General features: G+C 36.7%; 1 protein-coding gene across 5 annotated transcripts in view; it reads right to left on the bottom strand.

Moving 5' to 3' along the window:
- The window catches only part of FAM186A (family with sequence similarity 186 member A), a 78225-nt gene that overhangs the window by 54236 nt on the left and 6725 nt on the right, over nt 1-17264 (bottom strand). The gene's annotated exons all lie outside the window — the stretch shown is intronic.

Below are 17264 nucleotides of genomic sequence, written 5' to 3' on the forward strand. Positions count from 1 at the left end.
AAAAATATTTTTAATGTTTATTCTTTGAGAGAGAGAGAGAAAGAGAGAGCATGAGCAGGAGGGGGGGGGGGGGGGACACAGAATCTGAAGCAGACTCCAGACTGTCAGCACAGAGCCCGATGGAGGGCTCGAACTCACAAACCGTGAGATCATGACCTGAGCCGAAGTCAGACGGTTTTAGGTTTTAATTACTACCAGGAAACTAAGCTTAGCAGGAGAGAGTCAGAGAAGTGACAGGGAAGCTACAGGTTCCAACAGATTTGTGAACTCAGACAAGCACAGGGGTGGCAGGGCCTAGCTGCTACAAAGAAGACACATTTTAGACAATACTCATGTGTATGGGCAAAAAGCTCGAGGACTGTATTTGTGACTACTTGTATAACAGGTTATTTTAGTTTCTGTTCTGTGGAAAGTGTAAAGCATTCCAACAAAGGGTTTTAACATGGATATTTTTTTTTTGCACCCATGCTGTTGATTGTTAAATTAAAAGTCTGATCATAACGCTGCATAAATGTGTCTTTAAAAAAAAAGAAAAAGAAAAAGAAAGAAAGAAAAAAAAAGAAAGAAAGAAGGAGCTCCTAATGGCCAAATCTGGAAGAATTGAAGCAATAACAATAATAATAATAATAATAAATTATAACCTACAGGATAAAATAAATATCTGAGTCTCTATCAATATTAGTGAATAAATAAATGGAAGAGGTAGTTCTTGCTGGCACAGAGTTCCAATTAATAAATGTGGAAGAGGGGCGCCGGGGTGGCTCAGTCAGTTAGGCGTCTGACTTCAGCTCAGGTCACCATCTCGCGGTCCGTGAGTTCGAGCCCCGCGCCGGGCTCTGGGCTGATGGCTCAGAGCCTGGAGCCTGCTTCCGATTCTGTGTCTCCCTCTCTCTCTCTGCCCCTCCCCCATTCATGCTGTGTCTCTCTCTGTCTCAAAGATAAATAAACGTTAAAAAAATTTTTTTTAAATAAATAAATAAATGTGGAAGAGGGAAAAGAAAATTACCCTTAGGTAACATCACAGTAATAATTGTTGCAGACAATATCTATCAATGAATTCCAAAATTCAGTGGACGAAAGTTGGAGAAGACACAGAATGTGCACAGTCTCAAAGTATCTTCCCCAAGGTATTTATTAACTACACAGGGAAAAATAGTAACTTTACAGTAAACAAATCATTTTAACCAAGTGATCAAGGTCAACATAAGTCATCATGCAGACCCCTGTAATATGATGTACTAAGGATGAAGATCATTTATGGGGTATTTTTGCCCCCAAAATGCATAATCCCAATCCCATCGTGAAAAATATTAGAGAAACCAAAAGTAAGAGACATTTAAAAAAGTTACATTCTTTGAAAATATCAAGATCTTGGAAACAATGAACAACCAAGGAAATGATACAGACCACAGAAGACTAGGGAGAAAGTAGGTGCTCTCTGAGACCCTGGCTAGGATCCTGGGACAGAAAAACACATTAATGAGAAAACTGATAAAATCAAATGAGATCTTCAGTTAATAGTACTGTATAAATTTTAATTTCCTGATTCTGGTAGTGTACTATGGCTATGTAATATGTTAACATTAGGGGAAGCTGATCTGAAAATATATGGAAAATCTATACTGTTTTGTGGCTTTTCTTTAAGTCTAAAATTTTTATGAAATAAAAAAGATTAGAGAAAAAATTATTTTGCATTATTTACTACAATTAAATCAATGCATACTTGACTGACCAGCAATTCCATTCATAGATGAAATGCATGCATATGTGTACCAAAAAATATTCACAGAAATGTTTATAGTGATATTATTTCTAGTAGAGAACAACAGTAGAATGGATAAAATCATAAAATGGAATGATAGTAACAAAAATTAATGAATTATAGTTCCATACAAAGAATCTCCTGAACATAATATTAAGCAAAAGAAACCAGACATTAAAGAATATATACTGCATGATTCCATTTATCGGGCAAAATCAACCTACAATGTTAAAGATGAAGATAATTGTCTTTTGGGAAAATGGGGAAGTTTATGTGGTGCAGATAACATATATATATATATCTGGGATTTGTATATTTTGTGATAGTTCATGTAGTACTTTTATTTATTTATTTATTTATTTATTTATTTATTTATTGGGAGAGTGCAAGCAGGGAGGGGCAGAGAGAGGGGGACAGAAGATCTGAACCTGGCTCTGCACTGACAGGCTGACAGCAGCAAGTCCACTGTGGGGCTCGAACTCTTGAACTAGGAGACCATGACCTGAACCAAAGTCAGGCGCTCAACCAACTGAGCTACCCAGGTGCCCCTCGTGGAGTATTTTCAACTGTGAGTTTTCACTTATGTTTATTATAATTTTTAAAGTTTTTAAAAGAAGAGTTCAACCAATGCTTCCATTCTAGATGAAGTTACATGGACAAGATTCATCCTCTTATATAAGACAACTAAAAGAAGTCCACCTAAAATGATTATAAACCCCAGAACTCACACAGGGAGGAGAAGTATATTCTGTTCCCAGATTGACTAAAAAGCTTAGTTCATAGGACATCTTATGGAGTATTCAGACAGGCTTTTGCCTCATAGTGGGGGCAAAATAAGCTGTAGACTAAATGCTCCTATAGTCTCATCTAACAGTGAACAAAAGGATCAAACTACTGCTACATAAATGTGTCCTAAAAGTTTGAAAATATTTATCGGATTAGAAAAATGCCCAGCATCTAGCAAGATAAAGTTCACAATATCTGACATACAATAAAAAAATATCAGGCAAAAGAAGTGACATCAGGGAAGATAGCTGAGGAGGAAGCACAGGAATCCATCTCTCCAACTAAACAACTGTATTGGCAGAGTCTATCTGATTTAACTAATTTGGGATTCTGGGGTTTATTCAATGCTTTACAACTTTTAAGGGAAGGCTTGACCAGTAAAGTGTAATTTCAGCCTTTAGAACTATAGCCGGTATCCATTCCCCACCTTCCACCCCTCTTACAGGAAACGTTCCTAGAGCACCTTACAAGAGCTAGAGTAGGCAGTAAGTATCTTCTCTTGTAAGTAAGAAATCTTTGTTCTGATTGTGAATTATTGTTTCAGATCAGGGAGGTGCAGATACAAAGCCAGGCTAGCATTGTTGGAATCTCCACTGAGTGAAGCACCTTTCAAGGGGTTTAAAGATATAGCTTCTGCTCTTTTCCTTTCAGTTTCTTTTTTGGCCCTTTGGGAGCCAGACATTTAAAGAGTAGGAAATCCAAAAGCAATTATATGTTTGGGGGAATTTAGAAAATCATTATGGGGGCACCTGGGTGGCTCAGTTGGTTAAGCATCCGACTTCGGCTCAGGTCATGACCTCACTCACGGTCTGTGAGTTCGAGCCCCGTGTCGGGCTCTGTGCTGACAGCTCAGAGCCTGGAGCCTGCTTCAGATTCTGTGTCTACCTCTCTCTCTGACCCTCCCCTGTTCATGCTCTGTCTCTCTCTGTCTCAAAAATAAATACACATTAAAAAATTAAAAAAAAAAAAAAGAAAGAAAATCATTATGCATGCCCAAAAAAAGATGCAGGCTGATGCCTGGCACATAGAGATTAAAACAAACAAACAAAACAAAACAAAACAAAACAACCCCTGGAGGTAGTGGAGAAGGATATTTTCATTTTCAGACTTACCATATTATAACATTCAAATGTCCAATTTTCAACAATAACAACAAAATCACAAGAGACACAGAGAAATAGGAAAGCATGTTCTATTCAAAGGGGAAAAAAAGTTGTAAAAACCATCAACAAGGAAGACCAAATTGCAGTCTTCCTAGACAAAAACTTTAATAAAATAATAAAATAAAATAAATAAAAATTTAAAATAAAATAAAACAAAATTTTAAATAAAATAAAATAAAACAACTGTCTTAAAGATACTTAAAGAGTTAAAGGAAGACATGGACAAGGTCAGGAAAATTATGTATGAACACAACAGGAATATCAATAAAGATATTTAAAAAAAAAAAACATAAAAAAGATCCAAAATGAAATTCTGGAGCTGAGAAGTATATCTGAAACTTCCAAAAATAAAACAAACAACAAAAAAGAAAATAAAACAAAAGAAAGAAAGAAAAGAAAATTCCACTAAAAGGATTAAAAATCAGATTTAAGCACACAGAAGAATAAGCTAACTTGAAGATAAGAGTTTAAATGATGGAGTCTGAGGAACAGAAAGGTAAAGCGAACAGAACCTAAGGGACCTGTGGAACACCATAAAGAAAGGAATATATACATTGGAGGAGTCCACAAAGGAGACAAGAGAAAGTGACAGATTATTTAAAGAATTACTGGCTGAAAACTTCCCAAACTTAAGGAAATACATGAAAGTACAAATCTAGAAGCTCAATGAATCCCAAGTATGCTAAACTCAAAGAGACCCATGCTGCAACAAATAATAACCAACTATCAAAAACCAAAGAAAGAATGTTCAAAGTAGCAGTAGAGACACAACTATCACATACAAGGATCCCCATGAAGATTATTAGAATTTTCATCAGAAGCCTTGGAGGCCCCAAGTCAATGGGTTGATGTATTCAAAGTGCTGAGAGAAAAAAAAATGTAAATCAAGAATTCTATATCTGGCAAAAGTGTCCTTCAAAAATAAGGAAGAAATTAAGACATTACCAGACAAACAAAAGCTGAGAAAGTACATTACCACTAGACCTGTCCCATAAGATATGCTAAGAAGAGTCAGGTTGAAATGAAAGTACTCAAAACTCTGTGGAGGGGAATAAAGATCCTGATAAAGTCAAATACATAAGCAATTATAAAAGCTAACAGAATCGTAATTTTGGTTTATAACTCCATTTCTTATTTTGTACATTATTTATTTATTTTTTTAATTTTTTAATGTTTATTTTTATTTTTGAGAGACAGAGCATGAGCTGGGGAGGGGCAGAGAGAGAGGTAGACACAGAATTCAAAGCAGGCTCCAGGTTCTGAGCGGTCAGCCCAGAGCCTGACACAAACAGTGAGATCATGACCTGAACTGAAGTCACATGTTTAACCAACTGAGCCAGCCAGGCGCCCCCATTTCCTACATTAAAACACAAATGCATAAAAAACAATTGTTAGTCTGTTTGGGGGTACATTATGTACAGATGTAATCTGTGATCTCAGTAACTGAAAGGAGTGGAGACAGAGCAGTATAGGGGCAGAGTTGTTGTATGTGATTAAAGTTAAGCTAGTATAAATTCAAACTAAGATTGTGTAAATTTGCAAAATTATTTGTAATCCCCTTGGTAACCAAAAAGAAAATAAGTATAGAATATACACAAAAGGAAATAAGAAAGGTATCAAAACATTTCTTTAAAATACATACACACACACACACACACACACACACACAAAAGATGACAGTAATATAAAAAATAAGGGGGAAAGCTATAATGCAAAGAGAAAATAAGTAACAAAATGGCAAAAATTGAGTCCCTCCTTATCAGTAATTACTTTAAATTTTATGAATTAAACCATCTTATCAAAAGCTAGTGATTAGCAGAATAGATTAAAAATTTTTTTTAATGTTTATTCATTTTTTGAGAGACAGAGAGTGAGTGGGGGAGGGGTGGAGGGAGAAGGAGACACAGAATCCGAAGCAGGCTCCAGGCTCTGAACCGACAGCACATAGCCTGATGTGGGGCTTGAACTCACAAACTGTGAGATCGTGACCTGAGCCAAAGTCAGACGTTTAACTGACTGAGCCACCCAGGCACCCCTAGCAGAATAGATTTTTTTTAAACTATGATTCAACTATATGCTACCTATAAGAGACTCATTTTATTTATTTTTAAAGATTTTATTTTTGGGAATGCAAGCTGGTGCAGCCAATCTGGAAAACAGTATGGAGGTTCCTCAAAAAACTAAAAATAGAGCTACCCTACGACCCAGCAATTGCACTACTAGGCATTTATCCAGGGGATACAGGTGTGCTGTTTCTAAGGGACACATGCACCCCCATGTTTATAGCAGCACTATCAATAATAGCCCAAGTATGGAAAGAGGCCAAATGTGTATCGATGGATGAATGGATAAAGACGTATTACTCAGCAATCAAAAAGAATGAAATCTTTCCATTTGCAATTATGTGGATGGAACTGGAGGGTATTATGCTAAGTGAAATTAGCCAGTCAGAGAAAGACAAAAATCATATGACTTCACTCATGTGAGGACTTTAAGAGACAAAACAGACGAACATAAGGGAAGGGAAACAAAAATAATATAAAAACAGGGAGGGGGACAAAACAAAAGAGACTCATAAATATGGAGAACAAACAGAGGGTTACTGGAGGGGTTGTGGGATGGGGATGGGCTAAATGGGGAAGGGGCACTAAGGGATCTACTCCTGAAATCATTGTTGCACTATTTGCTAACTAATTTAGATGTAAATTTTTAAAAATGAAAAAAAAAAAAAAAGCCCTCAACCACCACAACTTGTTCTTCATGCTCAATATTCAGTGATGTTAGCTAGTTTAAGGTCTTCTTGAAGCTGATTAGGTTTAGCTGTAGCAATTAGGGTCCTCCTGAAGCTGGAGATGTATCTTTGTCACTCATGTAACAAGGCTGCTATACGAAGAAGAGGAATGGATATTCAGGAGACAATCAGAATGGCAGAGAAGGTAGGGGAGAATAATAGGAAAGCTTTGGAGGCTTGAAGTATAAGAGAAGACAGCTGAAGGATTAAAAGGGTACATGAAGAGGATATCAAGACTGACAAAGATAGAACTCACAATTTTGTCGAGAACTGGCACTATTTATCTTCATCTGGTTTTGGAGACATAACTGCAATGAAATATATTTGCCATGTTGCTCCAAATCAGGGAGACTTGTTTCTTATATTTCAAGACACTTCTCAGGGTTTTCTTTTTCTTATTAAAACATTATTATAAGGAATTTTCCCCTTAATTGCTGGATTGCCACTCAGGACTGGGTGATCTTCAAGTCCCAACACAGAGGTAGGCACTTTCTGTAGTGGGAAGATCCAATACTGAAGTGCTTGTTTGGAAATGTTTATAAAATAGATACACATCTGGTAAATGAATGAACAAAGAAATGAAGAAACATTGATAGAGGAAAGCTTTCACTCTCATTGCTGCTTTTACAATCTCAAATCTGTTTTTAAAAGGAGATTTGAAGCTTTCTGCTGGTTTTAGTTTCTTAAGATCCTTAAAAGGCGGGAAACTGAACCTTTGAAATTCAATGGGAGAAAAACAAGAAAGGTATAGGCATTCAAAACCATGTGTAGCAGAAATATCAGGAGACCTCTGACAGATCATTTCATCTCCCTGAATCAGTTTCCATCTGCAAAATCATTGATGAGCTTTTGTGTCAAAAATTAGATCATCTTTGGCTTTTCAAGATGCATGGAATTGTATTGGGCAGAGGTTTCCTGGGCAAGAATGCTCTATTTCATTATACTGCTAATGTAGGAAGCTCCACAAAACACTGGGGAAAATGGTTTCACTGTCAATGAAGGCTGCTATGTGAAGCAGGGACCTATGTTTAGTTAGCGTCTGAGTCTATCATCACTTCAATCTTTCCTGTTGAAAAGTGAATTACTGTAATGAGCTCTTATATATGCAGTCAAGCTGAAGAAATGGGAACAGCGTGCTGGTTAACTAGAGACTCCTCTATACCTTAATAATCTTGTTTATGACTAGACTGAAGTCTTCAGGACTCAAATATTTCACTACTTCTCAAAGGGGCTATTCTGGTTATTATCTAAATGATGTCTAATGAACCATCCCAAACTGAAAAAAAATAAAAGATTTTATTTTATTTTTAAGTACTCTCTGTACCCACCAAGGGGCTCAAACATACAAACCCAAGATCGAGAGTCACATGCTCTACCAACTGAGCCAGCCAGGCACCCTATAAGAGACTCATTTTATTTTTAAAATTTTTATTTATTTATTATTATTTTAGAGAAAGAGAGAATGAAAGCTTGCAAGTTGGGGAGGGGCAAAGGGAGAGGGAGAGAGAATCTCAAGCAGGCCTCATGCCCAGCATGGAGCCCCACGTGGGGATTGATCTCACAACTGTGAGGTCATGACCTGAGCTGAAATCAAGAGTCAATCACTTAACTGACCAACTGAATCACCCAGACACCCCACAAATAGACTTTAAATCAGAAAAGATTACAAGAGCTAATAATAAAAGGTCCAATACGGCAAGAAGAAACAGTTATAAACATTTATGCACCTGATAGCATACTCTCAAAATTTAAGAAGTGAAAATTGACAGAATTGAAGACAGAAATAGTTCTATAATAGGGGGAGACTTCAATAAGTGACTTTCAGTAACAGAACAACTAGACAGAAGATAAGTTAGGAAATAAAGAACTAAAACAACACAGTAAACCATCTAGATATAACAGACGTATACAGAACACTTCAATAGAATACACAGTTTTTTCAAGTGCATGTGGGACATTCTTCAGGAGAGACCATATGTTAGGCCACAAAACAAATATCAATATATTAAAAAATATATCACATGAAGCATTATTTTTTACAAACACAATGAGATAAAGTTAGAAACCAATCACAGAAGAAAAACTAGAAAATTCATGTACATGGAAATTGACATATTCTTAAGCAATAAATGGGTCAAAGATGAAATCACAAGGGACATTAGAAAATATGTATGGATGAAAATGAAAACACAACATACCAAAACTTATAGCATGTGGCAAAAGCAGTGCTAAAAGGGACATTTAGAGGAAAAAACTCTAGGAAGTTTACATGAAAAAAAGATCTCAAGTCAATTACCTAATTTTACATGATAAGGAACTAGAAGAAGAATAAATCTGAAGCTAGCAGATGGAAGAAATTTATAAACAGTAGAGCAGACATAAATAAAAGAGTAGAGGGGCACCTGGGTGGCTCGCTTGGTTGAGCGTCCAACTTCAACTCAGGTCATGATCTCACCCTCATGGGTTTGAGCCCCATGTAGTCCTCTGTGCTGACAGCTCAGAGCCTGGAGCCTTGCATCGGATTCTGTGTCTCCCTCTCTCCCTGCCCCTCCCCCACTCACACTCTGTCTCTCTCTCTCTCTCAAAATAAATAAACATAATAATTAAAAATTTTTTAAATAAAAGAGTAGAGAAAATCAATAAAACAAAAGTTGCTTCTTTCAAAAAAAAAAAAGAAATCAACAACAATGATAAATCTTTAGCTAGATTGACTAAGAAAAACAGAGAAGACTTAAATTACTAACATCAGAAACCAACATGGGAACATTACTACTGATTCTACAGAAATAAACAGGATTATGAGAGGGTACTATGAACATTGTATGCCACCCAATTGGATAACCTAGATAAAATGGAACAATTCCTAGAAACACAAAACATATAAAGACTGAATTGCAAAGAAATATAAAATCTGAAAAGACATAACTATAAAGGGAAACAAATTGGTAATAAAAAACTTCCCAACGAAAAAAAAACTCTATGCCAGATGGCTTCACTGATGGAATCTACCAGACTGGAGACTTGATATGTCCCTGAGGTAGGCCAGTGAATGTGTATTGCTGGCCTTGCCACCTGAAAGCAAACTGTTTCTGGTTGTCTTTATTGACAGGTATGAATTTGTCATATCAGTAGCTGCATACCAGCTACCAGAGGATGTGTTAATTTGCTCAAGCAATGAAACCACATCTGGCACACAGTTGCAATTGGAGTCACTATCTGGTTAATTAATTTTACAATAATCCACTTTTAGTCTCCAAGATCCCTCTGTCTTCTGCACAGGCTAAATAGGCAAGTTGAATAAAAAAGTGATGGGAATTTCCACTCTTGCATCTTTCCTTGATGGGGGACACTTATCTCTACAATTCCTCTAGAGATGCAGTATTGGTTTGGGTTTACTATTTTCTTAAGTAAAGGAAGTTCTAGTGGCTTCCACTTGGCATTTCCCACCATAATAGCCTTTATTCCACATATCAGGGAATCAATGTGGGGATAATGCCAGCTGCTGGATTATGTCTATTCCATCTATGCATTTCAGATCTGGTGAAATAATCACACGATGGGTTCACCATAAATTTTTGGCAGTGTACCATAGTCATTCCTCAAATTACCCAGCCTTGTCTTTATTCAAAGGGTTCTGGGTCTTTAAAGTGGCTCAAGTCTAGGAACTGATTGAGGGGCCATGCCTCTTTTCATGATTCAGTTTAGACTTTTGTCCACTTGACCTAGAAATATTCTACTTACACAGTTCAAATGAGAATTTAGTAAGCTTCTTATCTATTTCACTTCTAGGAACATCGTAGTCAACTAGCCAATGTTATAGTTCTTTATAAGGCCATTTTGATTGATGCTTTGACTCTGCTGTCCATTACAGTAACCACAACCGCCTTTGGTGGTTGAGTACCACAACTTGGCCCCTGTCACCTCAGGATTCAATTACTCCCATTGTACTTAGGTTTCTCAATTCAGTGACTGTGTTTCCCACTGTAAGGTCTGGACTAGAAAGGCAATCACAGAGCTTCCCAAGGATGCCCAGGCCTCTCTCATAAATTCATTTCTCACAGTCACAGTAAAAGGTATATCTTTTGAACTTCTCTGGAGTGGTTCAGTAGGTTCTAAGTGACAAATCTGCTGTAACGTTCCAGTCTCCCTAAGCCTTTGAATTCTTTCCTCTACATTAAACCAGGGCAAGTTTGGTATTTCTTTCTCACTGTGGGCAAACTTCTGGTCCACATTTCAGCCAACTGACCAACCAACCAACCAATCAACCAGTTAGAGCCTTTTCTAATTCCCCAAGCTGTAATATTAAATACAATTTCTCTGCTTAATGAACGCATATCAATAAATTCAGCCTGACCCAACTTTATGTTCCTCCCATACTCTTATATCCCATATCCCATACTCTTAATACCCATTCCTACACATATTCCCTGGATTTCCATCTGTAAACATGAGAAAACTCAAGTCATTCTTTGGAGTGTAGTGCATGTCCTCATGGATCACACTTTGAACCTCACCTTTAGTGTCCTGCTGCATTTGAGTATAGTTATGAGTCTAGAAACAAAAAGATGTGGTGAGTGTGGTTCCTGAAAAAAACTCAGCGTTATCTTGCATGGCACCTGCCTCAAAGAGGTCATTACAGTGTCTTCAGACAATTAAGGGTTAATCCCTTCAGACAGGAGTGGAGAGGCCACTACTACTATGGGCAAAGAGGCCACTCCCATGGATACGAAGAGGCTGCTCCTATGGAGGGTGGAGAGGTGGTTCCCCTGGTGAAGCACACTCATCAGAATTTAGAGGCTTAATGTCCCAAGGTTTATCAGGGCCTTCCCACACATCCCCATTCCAATTTTCACAGTCCTGTTCCTTCCTAATCAACGTCTTCACTTTAACAGTAGACATCCTGCAAGGCTGGGAATTCAACTTGCATTGTAATTCATCCAGTCAGAGAATGAGATTCTTGGTTTAATTTTAAGCAATCTCAGCCATGCAGCTATAGGAGATAAGGGTATCCTTCAGGACACACAAAGAAGCTTTCAGGTCATTCATGTCGTGCTTCAGCTAGAAATTTGTATCCCTGAGCTCATCCTTTTCTTTCCCCCACTTTATCCAGTGACATTAGGAGCAAGCAACCAATCTCATTATATGTGTTAGTTTGCCAAAAATGTCTGAAAGTATCATATACACAGTCACCCAGATTCTTGCTTCTTAAAAGCTATTAACTAGGAGTATCCAATAGTAATATTTTACATATCTTAATTGACAGACCAAGTTAAGGACTATCAGTGCTCTCTTTAATACTGGAAATGGAGTCATTCACATCTTTAAATCTAATCAGATTAGAAAGCCAATTCCAGAAACCCTAAACCCAATTCAGAAAACTTATCCTTAAGATTCTATTCCTTCAGAACCGCTTTCTCTATACCAGACTCTGTATTAGTAGTAGTAGCATTCTCCAGAGAAACGAACACTGGAATATATATGTACACAGATAGATAAATAAATATAGATAGATATATATAAAGAGATTATAAAAAATTGATTCGCATGATTATGGAGGCTAAGAAATCTCACGATTTTCAGTTGCCAAGCTGGAGAGCTAAGATAGTCTATGGTGCAGTTCCAGTCCAAAAGCCAGCAGGCTCAAGGCTCAAAAATGCTGATGTTTCAGTTCAAGTCTGAAGGCAGGAAAAGTCTGATGCCCCAGCTCAAGGAAGGCAGGGAGGTCGAGCTCCCTTTTTGTTCTATTCAGGTTTTTAATTGACTGGATGAGATCCAATCACATTAGCGAAGACATTCTGCTTAATTCAGTCTGATTTGAGTGTTAATGTCATCCAGAGACATCTTCATGGACTTACTCAGAGTAATATTTGGCTAAATGTCTGTGTACCCTGTGGCCTAGTCCAGTTGACACATAAAATTAACTATCACAACTATCAACACAGGAAAATATTTGCAAATTATATATCTGATAAGTGGTTAATATCCAGCATATATAAAGACTTCCTAGAACTCAACAAGAACAAACCCAGTTCCAAGATGGGCAAAGGACTTGAATAGATATTTCTCCAAAGAGTATATATACATGGCCAACAAGCACATGAAAAGATGCTTAACATCACTAATCATTTGGGAAATGCAAATCAAAGCCACAATGAGATACTTCACACCCATTAAGATGGCTATTATCAGAAAGGGGAAAAAAATAACAAGTGTTGGTGAAAATGTGGAGAAATTGGAACCCTTGTGCACTGCTGATGGGAATGTAAAATCTTGCAGCCACTACAGAAAAAAATACGGCAGTTCCTCAAAAAATTAAAAATAGAATTACCAGGGGTGCCTGGGTGGCTCAGTCGGTTAAGTGTCTGACTCTTGATTTCAGCTCAGGTCATGATCTCACAGTTGTGAAATTGAGCCCGGTATCAGGCTTTGTGCTGAGAGCATGGAGACTACTTGGAATTCTTTCTCTCCGTCTCTCTCTATCCCTGTTCTGCTTGTGCGTGAGTGCACTGTCTCTCTCTCTCTAAATAAATACACATTAAAAAAAATTGAAATACTATATGAGCCAGAAATTCCATTCCTAGGTATAAAAAGAATTTAAAGCAGGGACTTGAACAGATATATTATACTATATGTTTATAGCAGCCTTATTCACAATAGTAGAAAGGTGAAAGCAATGAAAATGTCCACTGATGAGTAAATGGATAAACAAAATATGATACATACATACAATGGAATATTAGTTACCTTCAAAAGAAAGGCAATTCTGATACATACTACAACCTAAATGAACATTGAAGACATGCTAAGTGAAATACACCAGGCACAAAAGAACAAATACTTTATGAATCCACTTATATAAGGTATCTAAGAACAAATACTTTATGAATCCACTTAGATAAGGTATCTAGAGGAGGCAAATTCATAGAGACAGAAAATAGGATGCTGGTTGCCAAGGTTTGGGGGAAATAGGTGGTTATTGTTTAATGGGTCAGAGTTTCTGTTTGGGATGATTAAAATTTCTGAAAATAGTGTTGATGCTTATACAATACTGTAAATTACTTAATGCCACTGAATTGTATGATTAAAAATAGTTAAAATAATAAATTTTATGTTATGTAAATTGTACCACAATAAAAAAATTGAAAAATGGGTAATTGCCTTTTTAAAATAATAATTGAAAGGTAAATAAATATTTATAACATATGTAGAAGTATGATATGAATACCACAAAGGCCAGGAGAGAGAAAATGGTAGAATATTGTTGTAAGGCTCATACACTATTCAAAAGTGGTAGGTTACCATTTGAAGGTAAATGGTGTATACTACAAACCCTAAAGCAACCACTTAAAAGGTGAAACAGTGTTATAGCTAAGAAGTCAATAAAGGAAATAAAATGGAATCATAATAATATAATATACTTAATCTAAAAAAAGGTCAGAAAAAATAAAATGAAACAAGAAAACAGATGGAACAAACAGAAAACAAATAGCAAGATAGTAATTTTAAACTTACTCATTAATAATTACATTAAATACAAATGGTCTAAACATCCCATTAGAAGGCAGAGACTGTCAGGTTGGATTTAAAAAGAAACCCAGGGGCACCTGGAGGCTCAGTCATTTAAGCGTCTGACTTCAGCTCAGATCACAATCTCACAGCTCATGGGTTTGAGCCCCATGTTGGGCTCTATGCTGACAGCTCAGAGCTTGGAGCCTGCTTTGGATTCTGTGTCTCCCTCTCTCTCTGCCTCTCCTCTGCTTACACTCTGTCTCTCTCTCTCAAAAATAAATAAAACATTTAAAAGAATTTTTTAAAAAGAAACCCAATTATATGCCTTCCTATAAGAAACTCACTTTAAATATAATAACCCAAACATGTTTAATGTAAAATAGAGAAAATGCAAAGAAGGTAACACTCATCAAAAGAAAGCTAGAGTGGCTATATTAATAACAAACAAAAATAGATTACAGAGAAAAGTATATTACTAGAAATAAATAGGGTCATTTCATGGTGGTAATATGGCCAATTCATTGAGAGGGCATAGTAATTCCACACGTTTAGCATATAAAACAGAGCTTCAAAGTACATGAAAAACTTTGATAGAACTATCAGAAGAACTAGAAGAATTCACAATTATAATTAAATATTTCTACACCTCTGTCTTGATAATCGATGAAGTTGAGAAGAGATAATGGAAGACTTGTACAGTACTATCAGCCAATTTGATGTAATCATTATCTATAGGGTACACCGCTCAATGAAAGAATACAAATTGTATTCAATGCATACATAACATTTACCAATTTAGACCATATTCTGGGCCTTAAAACAAATTTCAAGAAATTTACAAGGATTCAGATCATATGGAATAAGTTCACTGATGCCAATGAAATTAAATTAGAGATATGTAAGAGACAAAAATCTCAAAATATTTGGAAAATAAACACTGTTCTAAATAACCTATGGGTCGAGGAATAAAATCAAAAGGAAAATTGGAAAGTATATAAAACTAAATGAAGGGGCGCCTGGGTGGCTCAGTCGGTTAAGCGATCGACTTCAGCTCAGGTCACCATCTCGCGGTCCGCGAGTTCGAGCCCCGCGTCGGGCTCTGGGCTGATGGCTCAGAGCCTGGAGCCTGCTTCCGATTCTGTGTTTCCCTCTCTCTCTGCCCCTTCCCCATTCATGCTGTGTCTCTCTCTGTCTCAAAAATAAAAAAATGAACTAAATGAAAATGCAACATTTTCATTTGCATTGCAAAGGGAGATATACCACTTCTTACAAAAGAAAAAAGTTCTCAAATCAATGACCTCAGCTTCCACCTTAAGAAACTGGGAAAAAAGAGTATATTATATCCAAAGTAAATAGTGTAAATAAAATAATAAAAATCAGTGTGGGAATCAGTAAAATAGAAAACAGAATTAGAGGGGCACCTGGGTGGCTCAGTTGGTTGGGTGACCGACTTTGGCTCAGGTCATGATCTCACAGTTTGTGAGTTAGAGCCCCGTGTCGGGCTCTGTGCTGACAGGTCGGAGCCTGGAGCCTGCTTCAGATTCTGTGTCTACCCCTCTCCTGCTCACGCTCTGTGTCTCTCTGTCTCTCAATAATAAATAAACATTAAAAAAAAAAAAAGAAAGAAAACAGAATTAGAGAAAATCTGTGAAGCCAAAAATTGGTTCTTTGAAAATAGCAATAAAATTGATAAACCTCTAGCCAGACTGATAGGAGAGAGAGAGAGAGAGAGAAGAAAATTACTAATACCAGAAATGAAAAGTGACATTATTACAGATTCTACAGATAATAAAGGGTTAATAAGGGATTATTGTGAACAATTTTAGGCCAATAAAATTACCTAAGATAAAATGGACAAATTACTTGCAAGATGCAAACTGTGAAATCTCACTCAAGAAGACAGATAAACTGAATAGCCCTGCAATTTTTTAAATTGAATTTATAGTTTAAAACTTTCCCATGAATTAAACCACAAGTCTATATGTTTCCACTGATTATTTCTCCTTACCCCACCCAAACACTTAGTGGATCCTACCAAACGTAAAAGGAAATGCCAATTCTCAACAAAGTCTTAAGGAAAATTAAAAATATTTTACTTGAGTTTATAAAGCTAATATTAGTCTGATGCCAAAACCAAAGTATTAAAAGAAAACTACAGGGCACCTGGGTGACTCAGTTGTTAAGATTCTGACTTTTGATCTCAGCTTAGGTCTTGATCTCAGGGATTTTAGGGTCATGAGTTAAGCCCCATGTTGGACTGCATGCTGGACATGAAGCTTACTTAAAAAAAAAAAGAAAGAAAGAAAACTACAAACCAACATGTTTTGTAAACATAGACACAAAAATTAACAAATGTTAGCAGACTGAATGCAAGATAATACAAAGAATACTACATTATGAGTGAATGGAATTTATCCACAAAATGTGAGGTTGGTTTATCAGTCATAAATCAATGTAATTCACTATTTTAACAGATTCAAAAAGACAAAAAAGAAATCACATGATAATCCCAATAGATGCAGTAAAACCTTTTGATAAATCCGAGTATCTATTCCTAATTAAAAATCTTGGCTGGGGCGCCTGGATAGCACAGTCAGTTAAGCATCTGGCTCTTGATCTGGGCTCAGGTCATGATGTCGGGGTCATGATTTCATCAGGGTTGTGAGATCAAGCTCCATGTTGGAGCCCTGTGTGAGGCTCCTTGCTAGACTTGGAGTCTGCTTAAGATTCTATCTCTCTTGTGCACTCTCTCTCTCTAAAAAAAAAAAAAAAAAACAAAAAAAAAACCCACAACCAAACAAACAAAAAAACCTCAGAAAACTGAGAAAAGAAGAGAATTTCTCCAACTTGATAAAGAGCACCATAAAAAAATATACTGCTACAATCATAGTGAATGAGGAAGACTGAATTCTTTCCCTTAACATCAAGAAGAAAACAAGGATGTCTCATCACTTCTATTCAACTTTATACTGTAGTTCCTTGCCTACTCAGTAAGTTAAAAAAAAAAAAAAAAAAGCTTACTTATTTTTCCCCTCCCCCACAAAAAACAGTTAAAAGCCACCACTGGGTGGCTCAGTCAGTTAACCATGATCTCATGGTTTATGAGTTTGAGCCCCGCATCAGGCTCTGAGCTGTCAGCATGGAGCCTGCTTGGGATCCTCTGTCTCTCTCAAATTAAAAAAAAAAACAAAAAAGCAAACTTAAATGCACACAGACATAAAAGGAGGAATCAAACTGCCTCTATTAGCATATG

The sequence above is a fragment of the Panthera leo genome, chromosome B4 (assembly GCF_018350215.1).
Source record: "Panthera leo isolate Ple1 chromosome B4, P.leo_Ple1_pat1.1, whole genome shotgun sequence".
Lineage (NCBI taxonomy): Eukaryota > Metazoa > Chordata > Mammalia > Carnivora > Felidae > Panthera > Panthera leo.